The sequence below is a fragment of the Aotus nancymaae genome, unplaced genomic scaffold (genome assembly GCF_030222135.1).
Source record: "Aotus nancymaae isolate 86718 unplaced genomic scaffold, 86718_ANA_hifiasm-v0.15.2.pri h1tg000053l, whole genome shotgun sequence".
Taxonomy (NCBI): domain Eukaryota; kingdom Metazoa; phylum Chordata; class Mammalia; order Primates; family Aotidae; genus Aotus; species Aotus nancymaae.
This window is the reverse complement of record NW_026988467.1, coordinates 2,637,473-2,655,926: the sequence shown is the minus strand read 5'-3', so window position 1 is coordinate 2,655,926 and position 18,454 is coordinate 2,637,473.

The following is an 18,454-nucleotide window of genomic DNA, read 5'->3' as shown; positions in this document are numbered from 1 at the left end:
GATGAATCTGGAAACCATCATTCTCAGCAAACTGACACAAGAACAGAAAACCAAACACCACATGTTCTCACTCATAGGTGGGTGTTGAACAATGAGAACACGTGGACTCAGGGAGAGGAGCATCACACACTGGGGGCAGTTGAGGAGGAAATAGGGGAGCGACAGCGAGAAGGGGGGAGGGGGGGAAGGTGAGGAGGGATAACATGTGGAGAAATGCCAGATACAGTATGCACCGAAAGTAAAATAAATAAATTAAAAAAAAAAGTCAGGGATTTTCTCTGTTAGGGGAGATCGGCTGTTAGCCAACTATGCCACCGCCGCTCCTGACCGAATAAATCACCCCTTCCTTCCCAGGTCGGGAGGTTTGTTTTGTGACCCTTCCCGCTACGATATTGGATCAGGGCTCCCCCGACTCCAGGACAACTTCATTTTAACTAATCACATTGCAATGACTCTATTCCCAAAGAAAGTCACGTTTTGAAGTACTGGGAGTTAGGACCTCGACCTATGATTCCCCACCCACTCCCAGGGGTCACAATTCACTCCACACCAGTGGCTGCCTCATCTATTAACCTTGAGCCCACCAGGCTGACCCCAGGAAGCGGAACCCCAAATGCTTCCCCTCCTATGTTTTGAATCAAGCAGCATATCTGGTGCTGGGTGGCGCCTAAGGGGCAGCACAGCTCCATTCTTTCTCTGGAAGGATGTTTCCTGAGCCGGGGATGGTTGAGAGCTAGAGTCCGAAAGAAGCAGAATAAGCAGGACCTGAGTTCTCCTGCAGCTTAAGGTCATGCAAGGAAGAAAGACACACAGCCCAAGGGGAAGATAGAAAAGCAAAGGAATGATTCATTGTATGAATGAAGGAAACAGAAAGGTGGCAAAAGAGGAAACTGCTGGGAGTGGGGGCTGCTTCGGACGGGGCTAGAGGGGAAGGGCATCAGAGAAGGCACCTTACTGTAGAGGCTTGGAAGACAATGCCAAGGACAGCCCTGAAGTGAGTGGTGGTGAAGCAGGAAGAGTCGCCAAACAAAACTCTCAAACACCCAACTGGGAAGGAAGGGGTGATTTATTTGGCTGGGAGCTGTGGCAGCACAGATGCCTAACAGCCAAGCTCCCCAACAAAGAAAATCCTTGCCCTTTTAAAGGCTTACAACTCTAGAAATTACATGTGAAAGGTCTTGATCCATGAAGTAGGCATAGGGTACGTGACTTAGGTGGGGGGTTCGATCATGTTTAGGCATAAACAATGCCTTCCAGAAAGATTCCTCCATACCACGCCTGCGATCCACAGGAGTGCGATTAAGGGTGGCGCCCCGTCTGCCAGCCCTCCCTTCTCCTATCGAAATGCAGTGCACACGTCTAGGGGGAACGGCCCTTAGAAGCTTAAGAGGATTGAGGGTCTCCTTCCTCAGTGGAAGATGGTCCAGGCTGAAGGAGGAGCATCTGCGGGAGGTGGCGTCAATGAATCCACGGGCTTGAGGAGCTAGGGATGTGCCAGAGTGCCCAGGTCCCAGGAAAAGCAGCAGGAGACAAGGTTGGTGAGCTGGGTAGGAACCAGTTCACGCAGAGCTTTGGAGTCTGGAGTTTAGGTTTAAGAGCAAAGCGCAGCCTTTGAAGACTGGGTGAATACTGAGACTATCCAGCCCTTGTGGACTTTTCTGTCCCCAATCAGATCAGGCCATACGGTAGACACCTTGTGGGAAGGACACCCTGCAACCTGTGCTGTGGACCTGCCCAGCCGTGGTCAGCCTGCCCAACTGTGGTCAAACTGCCCAGCCGTGGTCAGCCTGCCCAGCCGTGGTCAAACTGCCCAGCCACGGTCAGCCTGCCCAGCCGTGGCCGATCTGCCCAGCTGTGGTCAGCCTGCCCAGCCGTGGTCAAACTGCCCAGTTGTGGTCAACCTGTCCAGCTGTGGTCAGCCTGCCTAGCTGTGGTCAAACTGCCCAGCCGTGGCCAACCTGCCCAGCTGTGGCCAACCTGCCCAGCCGTGGTCAGCCTGTCTTTTTCCTCTCCTGCAACTTCACGTTATCTCTTTTCTTTGCAATGAGCTTACACAGTGGAAGGAAGAGCCCTGAAAACTTTCTTCTGTGGTCTGCTGAATTCACCTATGGAGCAGCCATTCACAGTGCGAGTTTCTGTGTTTGCCGAGACCCTGAACATCCGAAACCTGAGGGGCTGCCGGTCCCAGGCAATAGCATCCAGGAAACCTGCAGCTGCTCCTCCCACTGTGCCTGCCGCGCAAGGATGTCCTTTCTCTGACCTCAGATGGGCTTTCTATGGATGTGGGAAATAGGGAAATAGGGAAAGGAGAGCAGCCACTATTCGCACCTTTGGGTTCTTGGACCAGCCACTCTTTGCGCTCCTGGGACCTGCCTCTAAGACCCACCTGCTGGGCATCCACCTACACCAGGAACAAGAATGCAGGGGCTCCTCTGGGAATCCTCCATGGTAAGGAGGCATGCATTCCAGTGACGGAAGCTCACCAAGGAGACCAGGACTACTCCAAATATTCCCGATGGTGTTGGGGGAAGAGAAATTCAGTGGAAATTAGGTAACAAGTCCCACAGTAGAGAAAGGGCCACATGAAGGAGGGGCAGTGGTCACTGGGCCCTGCTGCCATCCTGTCCACATGCTCCTCTGCACCCTCAATGGGCTAGCCTGGAGCGGGGTTTCCTGGAACCCCCTCCTCCATGGTCCTGGATTAGCATCTCTCCAGGAGAGGCCCCATATGAGACGCAGGAGGCTCTGCCCTCAGCAGTAGCTGCTGGCAGACGGTGAATGTGAGGTCTGCAGGGGCCTCCCAAAAGGGCCCCCACAAACCACCCACGTCCCTGCTGCAGGAAGCCAAGAGGAGCGGTGGTCTCCCTGCCTTTTCCCCTCTCAGCCCCTCCAACAGTTACTTTAGCCCCTGATTTCCCGCATTAAAATCCTCCTGCTGGATTACTTAGGGTGGCTTCTCTGTTTTCCTGACTGCGCCTGTGCAGATATAGCTAAGTCATAGAAACCCACTCCTTGGAATATTATGAAATCACTCAAAATAAAGTCGCCGAGGATGCTAGAACAGCATGCAACATGCCCACAGCACAATATTAAGTGAAATATGCTTTAGAATCCTACCAGCATTGTGATTTCTAGCGCGTTAAAACAAAGCTACTCATACGAAACAGACGCAAGGTGAGGGAGTGAGTATACCCACGTGGTAATGGCGGGGTTAGAGTGAATGTCTGTTTTCTGTTCTGCAACTGACTTTTCTGCTGGTGCGAAACTTTAGTCAATGCACGATTGTTGCTTAAACAAGGAGAAAAACAAGCTGTGTTAAGCAAAGGAAGAACTTGGGCACAAAGTCCCTCACCGACTCTTACTTCAGCCACTTACTTCTCATTCCCAACACAGCCAGAATGTTCCGTGTGAAGTTAAGTGGGCGCAAAGAGGGAAGGGACAAGCTGTCGGGAGTGTGTCTGCCCCTAGGAGGAAGGAGACTGAGGTGCTCCGGCCAGAACACCACCCCAAGGCTGGGAGCTGCTCTATGAGGCCGCGCCTGTCAGATTTTTCACGGGGTGCTTGATGTTTTCGGGGAGTGTGTGAGAGGAGAGTGTGGCCAAAAAAAGTACAAGACACCAGGAAGATGAGACGATGAGGCCCTGAGAAAGGGCAGAAGGGGAAGGGTCCGGTGGGTTCTTCCTGGGCCTGGATCACGTCATGAACTTGGATCAGGGAATCAAAGGCTGGATTTCAGCAGTGCCTCCTGGAGCTTGGGTCACTGATCGTGAGTCTGGAGAGGCCTCCAGGGAGTGCATATGCCCAGCCAGCCCTGGGTGTGCCATGGACCAGCCTGGCACCAGGTAAATGAGGGTGGGCAGGATCCCTGCCGAGGCAGGCCCTGGAGGACGAACCCCAGTGGGCTTCCTGCTCAGCCAGGTGAGTCCCCACTGGGCAGCACCCAGTCAGTGGGCTGCACAGGGTCCAGTTCTAACTCCATGAGAGTCAAGATCTGTGGTTTGCGGCTGGGCTCAGTGGCTCACGCCTGTAATCCCAGCACTTTGGGAGGCGAAGGAGGGTGGATCATGAGGTCAAGAGATTGAGACCATCCTGGCCAACATGGTGAAACTCTGTCTCTACTAAACACACACACACACACACACACACACACAAAAGTTAGCTGGGTGTGGTAGCACATGCCTGTAGTCACAGCTACTTGGGAGGCTGAGGCAGGAGAATTGCTTGAAGCCAGGAGGCAGAGGTTGCAGTGAGCTGAGATCACACCACTGCACTCCAGCCTGGTGACAGAGTGAGATTCTATCTCAAAAAAAAAAAAAAAAAAAAAAAAAAAATCTGTGGTATCTCTCTGTGGCAGAGACCACAAAAATGCATGTCCCCTCTCTCCCCTTCCCCAGTGCTGAATTGGCCCTGGGATGTAGCCACCTCATCTGAAGACACCTTCCTTAGGTCTCCTTGCATCACTTGTGCCTGGGAAACCCATTCTTTTTTTCTTTTATTTAATTAATTAATTTATTTTATTATAGTTTAAGTTCTGGGGCACATGTGCAGATCTTGCAGGATTGCTGCATAGGTGCACACATGCCGTGGTGGTTTGCTGCCTCCATCCCCCTGTCACCTACATCAGGTATTTCTCCCAATATTGTCCCTCCCCAACCTCCCCACCCCGACTATCCCTCCCCTAGCCCCTCATCTCCCAACAGACCCCAGTGTGTGATGTTCCCCTCCCTGTGTCCATGTGTTCTCATTGTTCAGCACCCGCCTATGAGTGAGAACATGCAGTGTTTGGTTTTCTGTTCTTGTGTAAGTTTGATGAGAATGATGGTTTTCAGATTCATCCATACCCAAAGGATTATAAATCGTTCTATTATAAAGACACATGCACATATATGTTCATCAAGACAGTGTTTATAATAGCAAAGACCTAGAACCAACCCAAATGCCCATCAGTGATAGACTGGATAAAGAAAATGGCACATACACACCATGGAATACTATGAAGCCATAAAAAAGGATGAGTTCATGTCCTTTGTAGGGAAACTCTCTTCCAGGTCAGGGCTTTTCAAAACAGCATTGGGCTTTTCCCCTCTCCTTGTTCTCCCCTAGGCTGGAGGCAGGGGCTCCAAGGCCCAGAGGATGGTGAATCTACAGAGGAAGGCAGTCTGGGTCTGCCAGTCACCCAGATCTAGGGGAAAGCTGGCCCCTTGCATGGATGCAGCATTAGGCTTTCACGTGCTTGAGAAATAAACAGTCACATGAAACACATCTCAGCTCAGAGCCCCAGGCAGTTAGTGCCTCGTGACCAACAAGGGCAGATTCCCCAACCTCCTGCTGATAAAATGGACAAGAATTCTAGAATCTGGGATCACACGGTCATCTCTGCCCCGTGTACTCTCTTTTTGTATATTGCACGGGACAAAGAGTGGGTGTTATGTCAAATCCTTCCCTTGGACAAAGCATGTGCAACACACATGCAGGTAATGCACAGAGAAAAGGAACGTTCTGAAGAAGCCGAACTGCCCAAAGGGGGTCCTTCTTGCTAGAGAGAGTCATCGTGCATCTGTAAATAAGAAGAAGGACAAGAATGAAAGAGAAACTGTTATTCTCCCTAGGAAATGGTCACCGTGGAAGCAGCTGAGTGACAGTGTGGGGTGGGCCAGGCCATTGGAGAGGGCAGCTGGGTTCATGAAGCCTGGCACAGGGTGACCTGTTGCAGGCGTCTCCGGAACTCTGAGCTGGACAGATGACATAGGCCAAGCAGAGGGGGCTGATTGGAGGACGCAGGAGTTGCGGGTCTCCTCAGCGCGTTTCAGGCTGGGTTCCGGTGGAGGTGGGAGAAGGAGGCATTTGGAGGTTGGGGGTTGTGGTAGGCAGCTCCACACGGTGAGAAAGAAGAGTTACTCTGACCCCCATGAAAGTGCCCTGTGACCAAGGAGCCCATGAAGTGTTTTACTGAGAACGTTAGATGTTGATGTGGCGTTCATTTCAGGCTCTGTGCCACATGCCAGGTTCTCCTTCTCTCCTCCTGGCCAATCCCGTTCACTTCTAAGAACCCTTCTCTGCACAGATCCACAACACCCAATCCGGTGCAGTGGTGATGAATGTAGTCACAGAAGGAAACAGGAGGTCCAGGGAGCAACGGGCCTCACACCAGGGTCTTTAAAGGGCCTGTCGTTGGCTCCTGGATCTCCCTGCCACTGGGGAAGATGGTGGCCGTGTCAGAGCACAAAGGCCCATCAGGATAATACATTGTCAAATAAAGATGCGATGACCAGGGGAAGGACATGGGCCAAGGGGTGTCATTGTCATTTCAAGTCCAGGTTTAGGTGCAAACTTGAGACAGCCTGCGCATCATCGCACTGGGCCACGGGCCCCTCAGGTAGAAAATGAACGGGTGGAATAAGGCTCTTTGCGCCTTGAAGAGTAGGACCTAGGAAGTGGGATGGGGTAGGGAAGAGGGGTGGGCTTTGAGGTTAGTGGTTCAAGTCACTGCTCAGCCATTTACAGTCCCGGTAAATTGAAAAAAAGCCAAGGGGTCCAAGTCAAGAGTCATGAGCTAATAAACATGGATGTTTAAGACTTTAACTTCAGGGTGGTTTGACTTCAGTGACCCCTCGGAGCCTCAGTTTTCTTTTTGATAAAATGAGTAATAAATAATATCTTTTCTTTTTTTTTTGAGAGAGAGAGAGTCTTGCTCTGTCACCTAGTCTGGAGTGCAAGTGGCTTGATCTCAGCTCACTGCAACCTCTGCCTGCTGGGTTCAAGCAATTCTCCTGCCTCAACCTCCCAAGTAGCTGGGACTACAGGTGTGTGCCACCACACTGCTAATTTTTGTATTTTTAGTACAGACGGGGTTTCACCATGTTGGTCAGGCTGGTCTTGAACTCCTGACCTCAGGTGATCCGTCCACCTCAGCCTCCCAAAGTGCTGGGATTACAGGTGTGAGCCACACGCCTGGCCAGTAATAAATAATACCTGCAGGTGGAGTGAGGACTTAGCGTGACCTCTTAGCATGACCTCACGAGGATCTTAGCACGATCACGGGAAATTCTCCACCGTAGAGGCTGCTGCTGTTACTCCCAGATGGCAAGGCCAAAACCACCACTGCCAATGATTTCTTAGGTCCCTGTGTTTGTTTATGAGTTAGCTCGATGGCGGACCATGAGAAAAGGAGCCAAAGACTGAGGGGGGTGAGGAGGGAAGTGTGGGACTCAGACAAAGTTTCTATTCCCTGCTCCTGGGTATTTCCTGAGGCAGAAATGGAAGAATGAGCGAGCAGCAGAACAGCAGAACAGCGGCCCCCATCAGACCTTGGCACCGCCAGGCTAGCCAGGCCAGTGGGCAGCACCCAGGGCTCTGTCCTTGCTGGACTCTGCTATAAGGGTGGTGCAAAAGTAATTGCTGTTTTTGCCATTGAAAGCAATGGCAATAACGGCAATTACTTTTGCACCAACCTAGAACAGAAGTGCAGCTGTGTCCTTGACACCAGCTACTGAAGGGAAGGGCGCTCCCTGCCAAACATCCTGGCTTCTCTGTGGCCCGACAGTGACCTGTAGCCCAGCGTGTGCCACACGCATCACACCGCAGCCTGTACCTATGAAGGCTCCCTGCAGGTGAGAATGAAGCTTCCTGTTTTCTTTATATTTTTCTTCAAGTTATGGTACAATTTTTCTATCTGATCCTTCTAAGCTTAGTTCTAGCTCTAGCAAGACAGGGGAACCTGTGTCTTTACTATCTCTAAAATAGGAGAGAAGAGAATTTGAGGAGATTTGGATAGGAGATGGATGTTCCAGAAATAGAACACAGATGGACGAAAGAATGCACGAAATGCCAGCAAATCGTATGTTTTAAAATGGTTCATTGTACATCTTATTTGTACATCATTGGACATCTTATTTAAGGAGTGTCTGTTCATGTCCTTTGCCCACTTTTTTATTTTGAGATGGAGTTTCGTTCTTGGTACCCAGGCTGGAGTGCAATGGCGTGATCTCGGCTCACCGCAACCTCCGCCTCCTGGGTTCAGGCAATTCTCCTGCCTCAGCCTCCTGAGTAGCTGAGACTACAGGCACGTGCCACCATGCCCAGCTAATTTTTTGTATTTTTAGTAAAGACGGGGTTTCACCACGTTGACCAGGATAGTCTCAATCTCTTGATCTCATGATCCACCCACCTCGGCCTCCCAAACTGCTGAGATTACAGGCGTGAGCCACCGCGCCCGGCCCCTTTGCCCACTTTTTAATGAGATTATTATTTTTTTGCTTGTTGATTTGTTTAAGTTCCTTATAGATTCTGGGTACTAGATTTTTTCCCAGTCTGACCTGGCAGAGGTCAGAGGGCAGCGTCTGGCTCACCAACACTGTAGTGCATGGGCTGCTGGAAATGTCCTTGTTTTGAGGCGGGGTCTTACTCTGTTGTCCAGGCTGGAGTGTAGTGGCGTGATCATGTCTCACTGCAGCCTTGATCTCGTGGGCTCAGGTGATCCTCCTGCCACAGCCTACAAGTAGATGGGACCATAGGCATATGCCACCATGCTTGGCTAATTTTAAAATCATTTATAGAGATGGGGTCTCCCTATGTTGTTCAGGCTGGTCTCAAACTCCTGAGCTCAAGCGATTCAACTGCCTCAGCCTCCCAAAGTGTTGGGATTACAGGCATCAGCCACAGTGCCTGGCTAGAAATGTGTTTCTGAGAGCTGGGTGCAGTGATGCATGCCTGTAATTGCAGCGACTTGGGAGGCTGAGGCAGGAGGACTGCTTGAACCCAGGAGTTTGAGAACAGCCTGGGCAACATAGTAAGGCCTTGTCTCAAAGAAGAAAGGAAAGAAAGAAAGAGAGAGAGAAAGAAAGGAAGAGAGAAAGAGAAAGGAAGAAGGAAAAAGGAAAGAAAGAAAAAAGGAAGGAAGGAAAGAAGGAAGGAGAAAGAAAGAAGAAGTGAACAAACAAATGAAAGAAAGAAAGAGAAGGAAAGGAAGGAAGGAAGAAGGAATGAAGGAGAGAAGGAAGGAGAAAAAGGGAAGGAGAAAGAAAAGAAAGAAAGAAAAACATTTTGCATTTTTGAGCTGCGAAGCTGTCCCAGGGCTTTTGCCAGGCCTTGGCATCCAGAAACTTCTCCATCTCTCTTTCCTGTGTAGTTCTGCCCAGATCTGTCTTTGGAGCCGGAATCATCTGCAGGGCTACTGCACTGGCTTTGAAGGAAGAGGGAGCGTGGGGGTCATGCTTCCAGCCAGGCTGGCCTGCAGAGGGAGATTCGTCAGGGCAGCTTGAGGCACTCCCTTCATGCTGGAGGGGAGCTCATTGAGTGTGAGCCAGAAACAGAGGAGGAGGAGAACAAAAGACAGGCCTGAAACTTCCCCCAGGGAACCAGTCACCATTGAGAGGGACTCTGGCCCAAAGAATAAGAGGAGGGCGAGGCAGTGGCACGAACAGTCAGTAGAGCCAAGATCACACCGGGCCTATGTCTGATGCTGCAGATGGACCAAGCATTTGAGCCCAGTCAGAACCTGTTTTCTTTCCTGGTTGGTTTGGAGTCTGGCTGGTGAATCTGAGGCTGCTTGGCAATTGTGTGCTGGGGTCCTGGCTGCTCTCCCACACTCACAGTGCACATGAGCATACGTCAGAACACACAGCAGACGTGCTCCTGCAAACTCCACGCGTGCACATGTCCCTGTTTGAAGTGTGTCATGTGGGGGAGAATACTGTTAGGCCCCTGCTGCTATGCCCTGTGGGTTCATCCCATCCCATCCTCACAGCAGCTCAGGCTGTGGGGCCGAGCATTGGCTTCATCTTACAGAAGAGGAAACCGAGGGTGGGGAGAGGTCCTGTGACTTGCCCTGGGCTGCGTGACTTGCTCGAGGTCACAGGGCTGCTAAACAGGAGTGCCAGGACTTGGACCCAGGCCGCTTTGATTCTAAAGCTCCGTGCTCTCAGCTACTGTGTGACTCGACCTCCCAGGCCGAGCCTCTGTCATAGAGAGAATTCTTTTGGCCATGCAGATGTACTTTCAAACTGCTGTGTCCCAGAGAGGGCTACTTCTACTGGTCAAGGCGCCAGTTGCAACAGTGAGGCCCGTGGTCTGATTCCTCTCATTGCTGGATGTTGTTGAGTGCTAGATGGAGAAAACAAGACCAGCCTTAGGAGTCGGACAGAGCCCAGCGCAGGTGCTGTCTGTCTATAATGTGATGCCCACCCCGGGGTCTGTGGAGTCAGGGCTGGGACCCCGTGGCCCAGGGCATGGCTGGCCTCTCATTGGCCTGAGCCCTGTTTTCTCTTGCTTGAGCTGCAGTGGGAGCGTGCTCAATGCGGTCCCCAGGCTTCCCAAGGGCTGCTTGGCGCCCTGCTGGAGAACATCGCCCTAGGGAGTCTTCTCAAACTACAAAGTCCCCCCCAGAATTTGTAAGTTTAGGGAAGCTTCTGGGAAACCGTATTATAAAGCCCTCCAACTGACTCAGATCCAGGGCCAGATTTGGGAACTAGCTCCAATCCCTACGCTTCTTTCCCATGAGGGAAGAAGCTGGATGCAGACTCTGGGCCTGAGGACACCGTGAGCTCCAGCTTAGCTTGTCGAGCATCAGGCATTCATTCATTCACGCACCGTGCCTTCAGTGCGCATCTGCCAAAGGGACGCTTGGTGATCGGCACCGATGGTACAAGGAGCAGTCCAACAGTTTCTTTTGTCAGGGAGCTCATGGCCCGGTGAGGACACAGACACACAGATCTGTGGATACGCAGCAGTGTCACAAGCACTCCACATGCTGGGGGCAGCACTCAGCATTGTGAAAGGTCAGGAGAGGGGGGTACCACTCAGCATTTTAGGTGCCTGGGATGCTGGGGGTATCATTCAGCATCATAGATGCCCAGGATACTCAGGGAGGTACCACTCAGCATCACAAATGCCCAGGACGCTGGAGGGACCACCAATTCAGCACTACAGACATTCAGGATGCTGAGGGTACCACTCAACGTCAAAGATGCCCAGGATAGTGGGGGTGCCACTCAGCATTATAAATGTTCAGGATGCTGGAGGGGGTGCCACTCAGCATCATAGAGGCCCAGGATGCTTAGGAGTAATATTCAGTATCACGGATTCCCAGGATGCTGGAGATGCTGCTCAGTATCATAAATGCTCAGGTGCAGCTGCTCAGAGGCATTGATACTCAGGAAGCAGGGCCTTTCGGATGGAGGGACAGCAAGACCCCACAGCCTCCTGAACCAGGATCCCCTTGCCTGGAGATTGGCCTCCCTAGCTTGAGTCTGGATAAACACTGGCTGAGGTTTGGCTGCAGGGAGACAGAAGGTTGTGAAGCTTTGGCCCGACCACCCGCCGCCTGGCTGATGGGCTGTGTGGGCCATGACCCCGACAGGCTGCATTGCCTGTGGCTCATCTCCAGTCCGTCAATCAGAGCAGCAGAGCTCCTGGTCTTGATCATCCAGCATCAGCAGAATGATGGGGTTTGCTGCAGGAATCGAGGGTGAACGGCTTGTAGACAGCTCATGCTGAAGAGCACGCTCCGGCACTGGGCAGTGGGGCCGGCTGCGGCATTCACTTCCAAGATGTCAGGCAGACAGCAGGGCGTTTCTTTCTGGGCTTACAGGGGTGTGGAAAAAGCTGTGGGCAACAAGACAGAAGATCCAGGTGCAGGTGGCCGTGTGACTCTGGGTGGGTTAGTTCCGCTCTCCGGGCCTCCGTTTCCTTCCTTGTGAAAGAAAGAAATTCGATAAGAGTTTCTAGGGTCACTTCTGGCTTGTTTTTTTTTTTTTCTGAGATGGAGTCTTGCTCTGTTGCTCGTGCTGGAGTGCAATGGCACAGTCTCGGCTCACTGCAAACTCTGCCTCCCGGGTTCAAGTGATTCTCCTGTCTTAGCCTCCCGAGTAGCTGAGATTACAGGTGCGCACCATCAAGCCCAGCTAATTTTTGTATTATTATTAGAGATGGGGTTTCACCATGTTGGCCAGTCTGGTCTCGAACTCCTGATCTCAAGTGATCCTCCCACCTCAGCCTCCCAGAGTGCTGAGATTACAGGCGTGAGCCACTGCACCTGGTCCACTTCCGGCTTTTAAGGCCAACACTGATAACAGTAGCCTTAGCATCATGAGAGGGACAAGTGACACTGCATTGTCCTAGTGACCGTTTCTAGGAGGATGACCTGTTGCCGTTCAGAGCCAACTAGAAGCAGTCTTGGGTCTTATTGGGTTAAATGAGTGATGAAAGGAGAAATGGCTTCCAGAAGACCATCAGATGGCAGTCAGTGATGTTGATACAGGGAGCCTTGGGAAGAAGGGGCGATGCAGGTGAAAATCAGTGAATTGGTGAAGTCTTGATTTTCACTGCACGGCCTCTCACAATTGTGCTTCAGCTGTCCTGAGTGGCCCATGGTCCCCTGATCACAGAAGACTGTTTTAGAATCCTGTGCCACGGTAGACTGCATTGACAGCCCCAGTTAATGGTCTTCCTGTATCCGGGAACTTTGCAATGTGACTTTGCACCTCTTCCCATCAGCAGATGGAGTCTATGAATCTGGGCTGATTTTGTGACTTGCTTTGGCCAGTAGAAAGTGCTGGAAGTGATGGCAGCTACATCTGAACCTAGGCCTGAAGGAGCCTTGTGTGTTTCTGCTCTTCCTCGGGGATCCTTGCCTTCACTACGAGAGCAGGAGCATGTAAGACAAATGGCCCAGTCACCCGCATCACCATAGCCAACAGCCCGCCAATGCCAGCAGCAGAACCGTCTAGCTGATCTGCAGCTAACCGCAGATGCGTGAAGCGGACCAGGCAAAACCAGAGCCACCTCATTAAGCTCAGCCTAAACTGCTAATTTGCAGAAATGTGAATTTGAGAAATGGTTGTTGCTCTAGACAACCAAATTTGTGGGTGGTTTGTTATGCAGCTGTAGGTACCTGATGTGTATTTTTTTTTTTTTTTTTTTTTGAGACAGAGTCTCGCTCTGTTGCTGGGCTGGAGTGCAGTGGCGCGATCTTGGCTCACTGCAACCTCTGCCTCCCCGGTTCCAGCGATTCCTTTTCCTCACCCTCCTGAGTAGCTGGGATTACAGGTGCGCACCACCATGCCCAGCTAACTTTTTGTATTTTAGTAGAGACATGGTTTCACCATGTTGGCCAGGATGGTCTTGATCTGACCTTGTGATCTGCCCGCCTAGGCCTCCCAGAGTGCTGGGATTACAGGCGTGAGCCACCATGCCTGGCCCTGATGTGTATTTTATGTGCATGTTAACTCTGTGAGTCAGCCTCCCGATACTGCCGCAGTCCTTCACAGTGTTAACTATCTCCTGTACGGTGCAGGAAGACCAGCTTCCTAGCCCCTTACAGTTAGGTGGGGCCGTGTAAGTAACCAGAGGGCTGGGACGTGTGTCACTTCTGAGCTGAGGCAGTACAAGTGCTATTTGACCCTTTAACTCTTTCCGTCCTTTCTCTGGTCTTTAGATGACCGAGCCTCGTGCAGGAAGAGAGCTACTCAAAGAGCAGAGCTTTTTGCTTGAGTGAAAGGTAATCCTTATTGGGATAAGAATCCAGAATCCAGAATTCCTGCTATGCTATTAATGCTTGGGTATCTGGCCCACTTCTAGCTCCACCCCAACACAACCAGTGCCATAAAGTGTAACTAACACTCACTGTGTTTTAACGTGTATCCTTAATTGTTATCCAACAGAGGCCACCAGACTCAAGGTAGTAATGGAAAAGCCTGCCTAGAGAGACAGCTGGGAGGACAGAGTTCCCCAGCTGGTTCCTGGAGTGGGCTCTTCTCTACTGTCCCTTTGGCTGGTCACTGAAGAAGCGTAACTGGGCAGTTTCTTCACTAGTTAGGTATGACCTGTGAGCGTTTTCTCCCCACGTCACGTTGGTTTCATTCAGACCAAAATGCTAAGCTCTGAATGAGCACGTCTCTCTTTGCGCTCTCAAATATTTGTGGATGTAGTGAAGGTAGACCAAATCCACAGGTGCAAGGAAAGATGACACAGCCCGCCATCCACGGCTGATCTGGCCTTGCCCCAAGCTGATGTTGGTTTTCACATCAATCCTTCAATGACTCCTGTCCCTGTGAAAGTGGCAGGCGCTGAAGATAATGCATGCGCCTTGTGCAGCTGGGAGTTGGCACGTGGGGCGATGTGTATATGAGCAGATTAGGAGCGGAGGCTTTGACGCCTCTTAAAGGTTTGTTCAGGGTAGGGTGGCTGGATGAAGCAAAAGCAATTAAAAGGCATGAGCCAGCAGGCTGCGAAGTGGCCTCTTTCTTACATAGCCTCAGGGTGGTGATGGAGAAAGCAGATTTGCTGTCATGACTACTTTGGAGGGGACTCGGTTGGGGCGAAAGTGTCACAACCAGCTGGCTTGAGATGTTTCCTGGGAAGCACAGGTGGTGGGGCACAGGGGTGCACAGTGGGCAGAGCTGATTCTTCCAGTTCTGTCCCATCCGCCTGGACTGGGTGGCCTACAGGGAGAGGCACCCGCCTCCCAAGGCAAGAGGGCACATGGTTCTGGGTCTCCCAGGGCCCTCCCTGGCTGAGTGTCTCGATGACTTTCCACCACTCTTCAGATGGAATCAAATCTCTTTCATGTGTTCTCTTGGCCTGGGCTGCTCTCTCCATCCTGTCCCCACTCCACGTGGCTTCCTCCAGGAAACCACGCTTTGCGTGCGGCTTCAGTGAAGGCTGCTCTCTTAGACAAACCTATCCCAGACCCAGGCAGGTGGAGATTCCTGTTATACATCCTCACTGTGTCCTGCTCTTCCCTGCAGAGCCCCTGTTACAAGGCCATTTACACAATTATCTTAGACACCTGCTTGTTTGACTTGATAATTCAGTGAGGAGGATAACTATATATCATTCATTCATTTGAGTAACAGTGGTGAAACCCCACATGCCCCGTGATAGGAGTTGGGGTTACAGGGAGGGTCACTGATTTCACAGAGCTGGGAGTTTGGGTGGGGAGAGGAAGAAAGAAAATTCTCAAGGCAAGAGGGAAAATGGCCATCTCTGATGAGGAGTGCTTGGAAGGCTGGGGGCACCACCCAGGTCTGTGATGAGGTCAGAGGAGGCCTCTGTCTTATTAATTTTGGAATCTTGGCATAGCCCCTGGAACATGATGGGACCAGGACTTTTATGTGGAATAAACATCTGGTGAAGGGTAGCAGGTGCCTTGAGGCACCCAGGTAAGTACAGCAGTGGGGCTGGGTCAGGGGACCCGCAAGGACCCTCCTCTGTGGTCTGTGAAGGCTGGACATGCTCCCAGGGCACCATGCTCCTCTTGTTACAGTGGCTGCTTTTTAAGGCCTGGTAAGAAACCCCTTTGCAGGGAGACTGGCAGAAGCAATGATGCTGAGCTCTGGGATCCATTGGAACAGCCGTGGAATCTCATTCTCTGGTGGTTCCTATGCATTAGATGTGGATTGGCCACGCCTACAAAGTTGTGACAACTGAAGCAGGAGAATTCCTTCCACGTTTTAGCAACAGAGAGGACAGAGTGGCCTAAGAGGGCATTAAGATTGGTCTGACTCAAGGGTGCGGTCTGGAGGGTGGCAGCAAATGGCAGCCACAACACTGTTCTCTGAATGTACATGGAAACCTTCTGCACGCCTCCCGTCACCCATGTGCGTAAGACAAGACAACTTTTGGACACGTGTCCTGCACTGGACCATGGCGTCCTGGAGAACAGAGGCCACATGCTGTTTATGTTTGCACGGCTGGCCTGAGCACACGGTGTACAGAACAACCTGTCCAGAAGTTTGGCAAATGAAGCAGTGAGTGCTTCCTGGAAGTTTTGGTTTCTGCAACTACAAAGCTAACTTCTGGATGGGGGATGTATTAGTCCCTTCTCACGCTGCTATGAAGAAATACCTGAGACTGGGAATGTATAAAGAAAAGAGGTTTAATTGACTCACAGTTCTGCATGGCTTGGGAGGCCTCAGGAAACTTACACTTTGGCAGAAGGCACCTCTTCACAACGTGGCGGGAGAGAGAATAAGCGCCAACCAGGGAAATGCCAGATGCTTCTAAAACCATCAGATCTCGTGAGAATTCACTCACTAGCATGAGAACAGCATGGGGGAAACTGCCTCCATGATTCAGTCACCTCCCACTGGGTTCTTCCCATGACACATGGGGATTATGGATTACAATTCAAGAGGAGATTTGGGTGGGGACACAAGGGCAAACCGTGTCAGGGGAGTACACACACTCACACAGAAACACACACTCACACAGAAACACACACACAGAAACACACACCCAGAAACACACTCACACAGAAACACAGACTCACACAGAAACACACACTCACACAAACACACTCACACAGAAACACACGCTCACACAGAAACACACACTCACACAAACACACTCACAGAAACACACACACAGAAACACACACTCACACAAACACACTCACACAGAAAAACACACTCACAGAAACACACACTCACACAGAAACACACACAAACACACTCACACAGAAACACACTCACACAGAAACACACACTCACACAGAAACACGCACGCTTTCCCATATGGGAAGGCAGCTGGATTTCCACACTTTCCACGAGGGAACATGGTGCTGGACACTTCTTGGCTCTGGTTCAGAGGCCTTGCTGAGCGCCCACCATGTGCCCATGTGCCTTCCATCTGTCCTCCTGCTAGAAGCTTCTGTCCTAGAGGAAGGGGCTGCTGGGTCCCAGTCATGGCTTTGTCCTATCCAACCGCTGGCTCCAGGCACAGCACCCCTGGGAGTGGGTGGGAGGAATGGCATCCTTGTTCTGCCTGAAGCACTGAAGACCCTCAGCTGAGGCCCCAGGCTGGGCCACCCTTTCAAGTCTGGGTGACGCTGAGTGATTCACTCAGTATTGCTCATCTGCTGGTCTGTCTTGTTGGGTGGGATGTGGAGAAAGTTCCAGTGGCTGTTTCTGAATTACCACCGTTGAGCTGTGGTTCTGAATTTACCCCTTTTCCCTACCCCACTTTTCCACTGTTTTAAGTTCATTATCAAATGCAAAGAAGCCTGCCCATGGAAATCTAGGATGCCTCTCTGAGTCTATTTCTTTATATCTCAGGGAGGTTCTGTTCTCATGAAAAGAACAATGAGGGGTTATGGTCAAAATGGGGTCACAGGTAGAGCAGTGTTTCTCCGTGGCAGGAACTCCCTTCAGGGGACATTTGGCCATGTCTGGAGACACTTTTGGCTGTCACAACACCTAGAGATGGGGGAGTATGAGCACCTAGAGGGTAGAGGCCAGGGTTGCTGCTGAACACCCTGCAGTGCACAGCCAGCCCCACAGGCAGGACCATCTGGTCCACACTGCCAACAGTGCAAAGCTGGACAAACTCTGAATAGTGTCTTGCAGGCCCCGGAGGAGGTGTTAGGCACCTCGGGGTATTGTCACCAGCATTCCCTTTTTTTTTTTTTTTGAAATGGAGTCTTGCTCTGTCACCCAGGCTGCAGTGCAGTGGTGTGATCTCGGCTCACTGCAACCTCCGCCTTCCGGGTTCAAGTGATTCTCCTGCCTCAGCCTCCCAAGTGGCTGGGACTACAGGCATGCACCGCCATGCCCAGCTAATTTTTGTATTTTTAGTAGAGATGGGGTTTCACCATATTGGCCAGGCTGGTCTCGAACTCCAGACCTTGTGATCCACCTGCCTCAGCCTCCCAAAGTGCTGGGATTACAGGCATGAGCCACCGCACCCAGCCTGTCACCAGCATTCTTATCTGGAGAGAGGACTTTGGGGAATCAGAGGACGCTGCCCCATCCTAGGCTTGCCTCCAGGTGAACCAGCTGTTTGGCTGTGCACAACTCACTTCCCTCCCCGTAGGCTGCTCATCTCCTGAGTCAGAACGACAAGGACCCAGCCCCACATGCCACACCTGTGACAGGAGGTCCAACCCATATGCTTTTGATAACGGGAAACTTTTCCCAGCATCTAAGTCCTTGTAGAAACAGGTAGTATTGATCAATCCCCCTTCTAAAGAAGAGCAAAAGTCTATTAACAAATAGCTTCCATCTTGGAGCTTGACCTTTCTTTGATTTTTCCAAAGAGAATCCCAGCAGAAACAATACTGCGCGTGCGTGCACATTTCCGTTGGATTTCAGGCACGCGGTTTGCAAGCGGTGTGTGTAACGCTGAGATTAATGAGGGGCTTTGATAACCGGGATTTGCATAGCTCTTCCTCCTCCGCTCATCATTAGCCCCAACATTGTTTTTCTATCGGATGTCCACCATCTGCACATAAATTACATTCCAACTCTTTTCACTTTGAAAAGTTTCCTTTATCTCATTAGAGCGTTCTTGTTTCCTGAGAGGAGGAAACAACCACCTCTAGAGCGCCTGGTTAGTTTGAGATTATTTTTTTGTTTCTGGAAACTTGGATTCAAACTCCAAAGAGAAACTGAGCCAACTGGAGATGAGAACCGGTGTTGGGATGGGAGAGCAGCAGCCTGAAGCACAGAGGTGTGGGCAT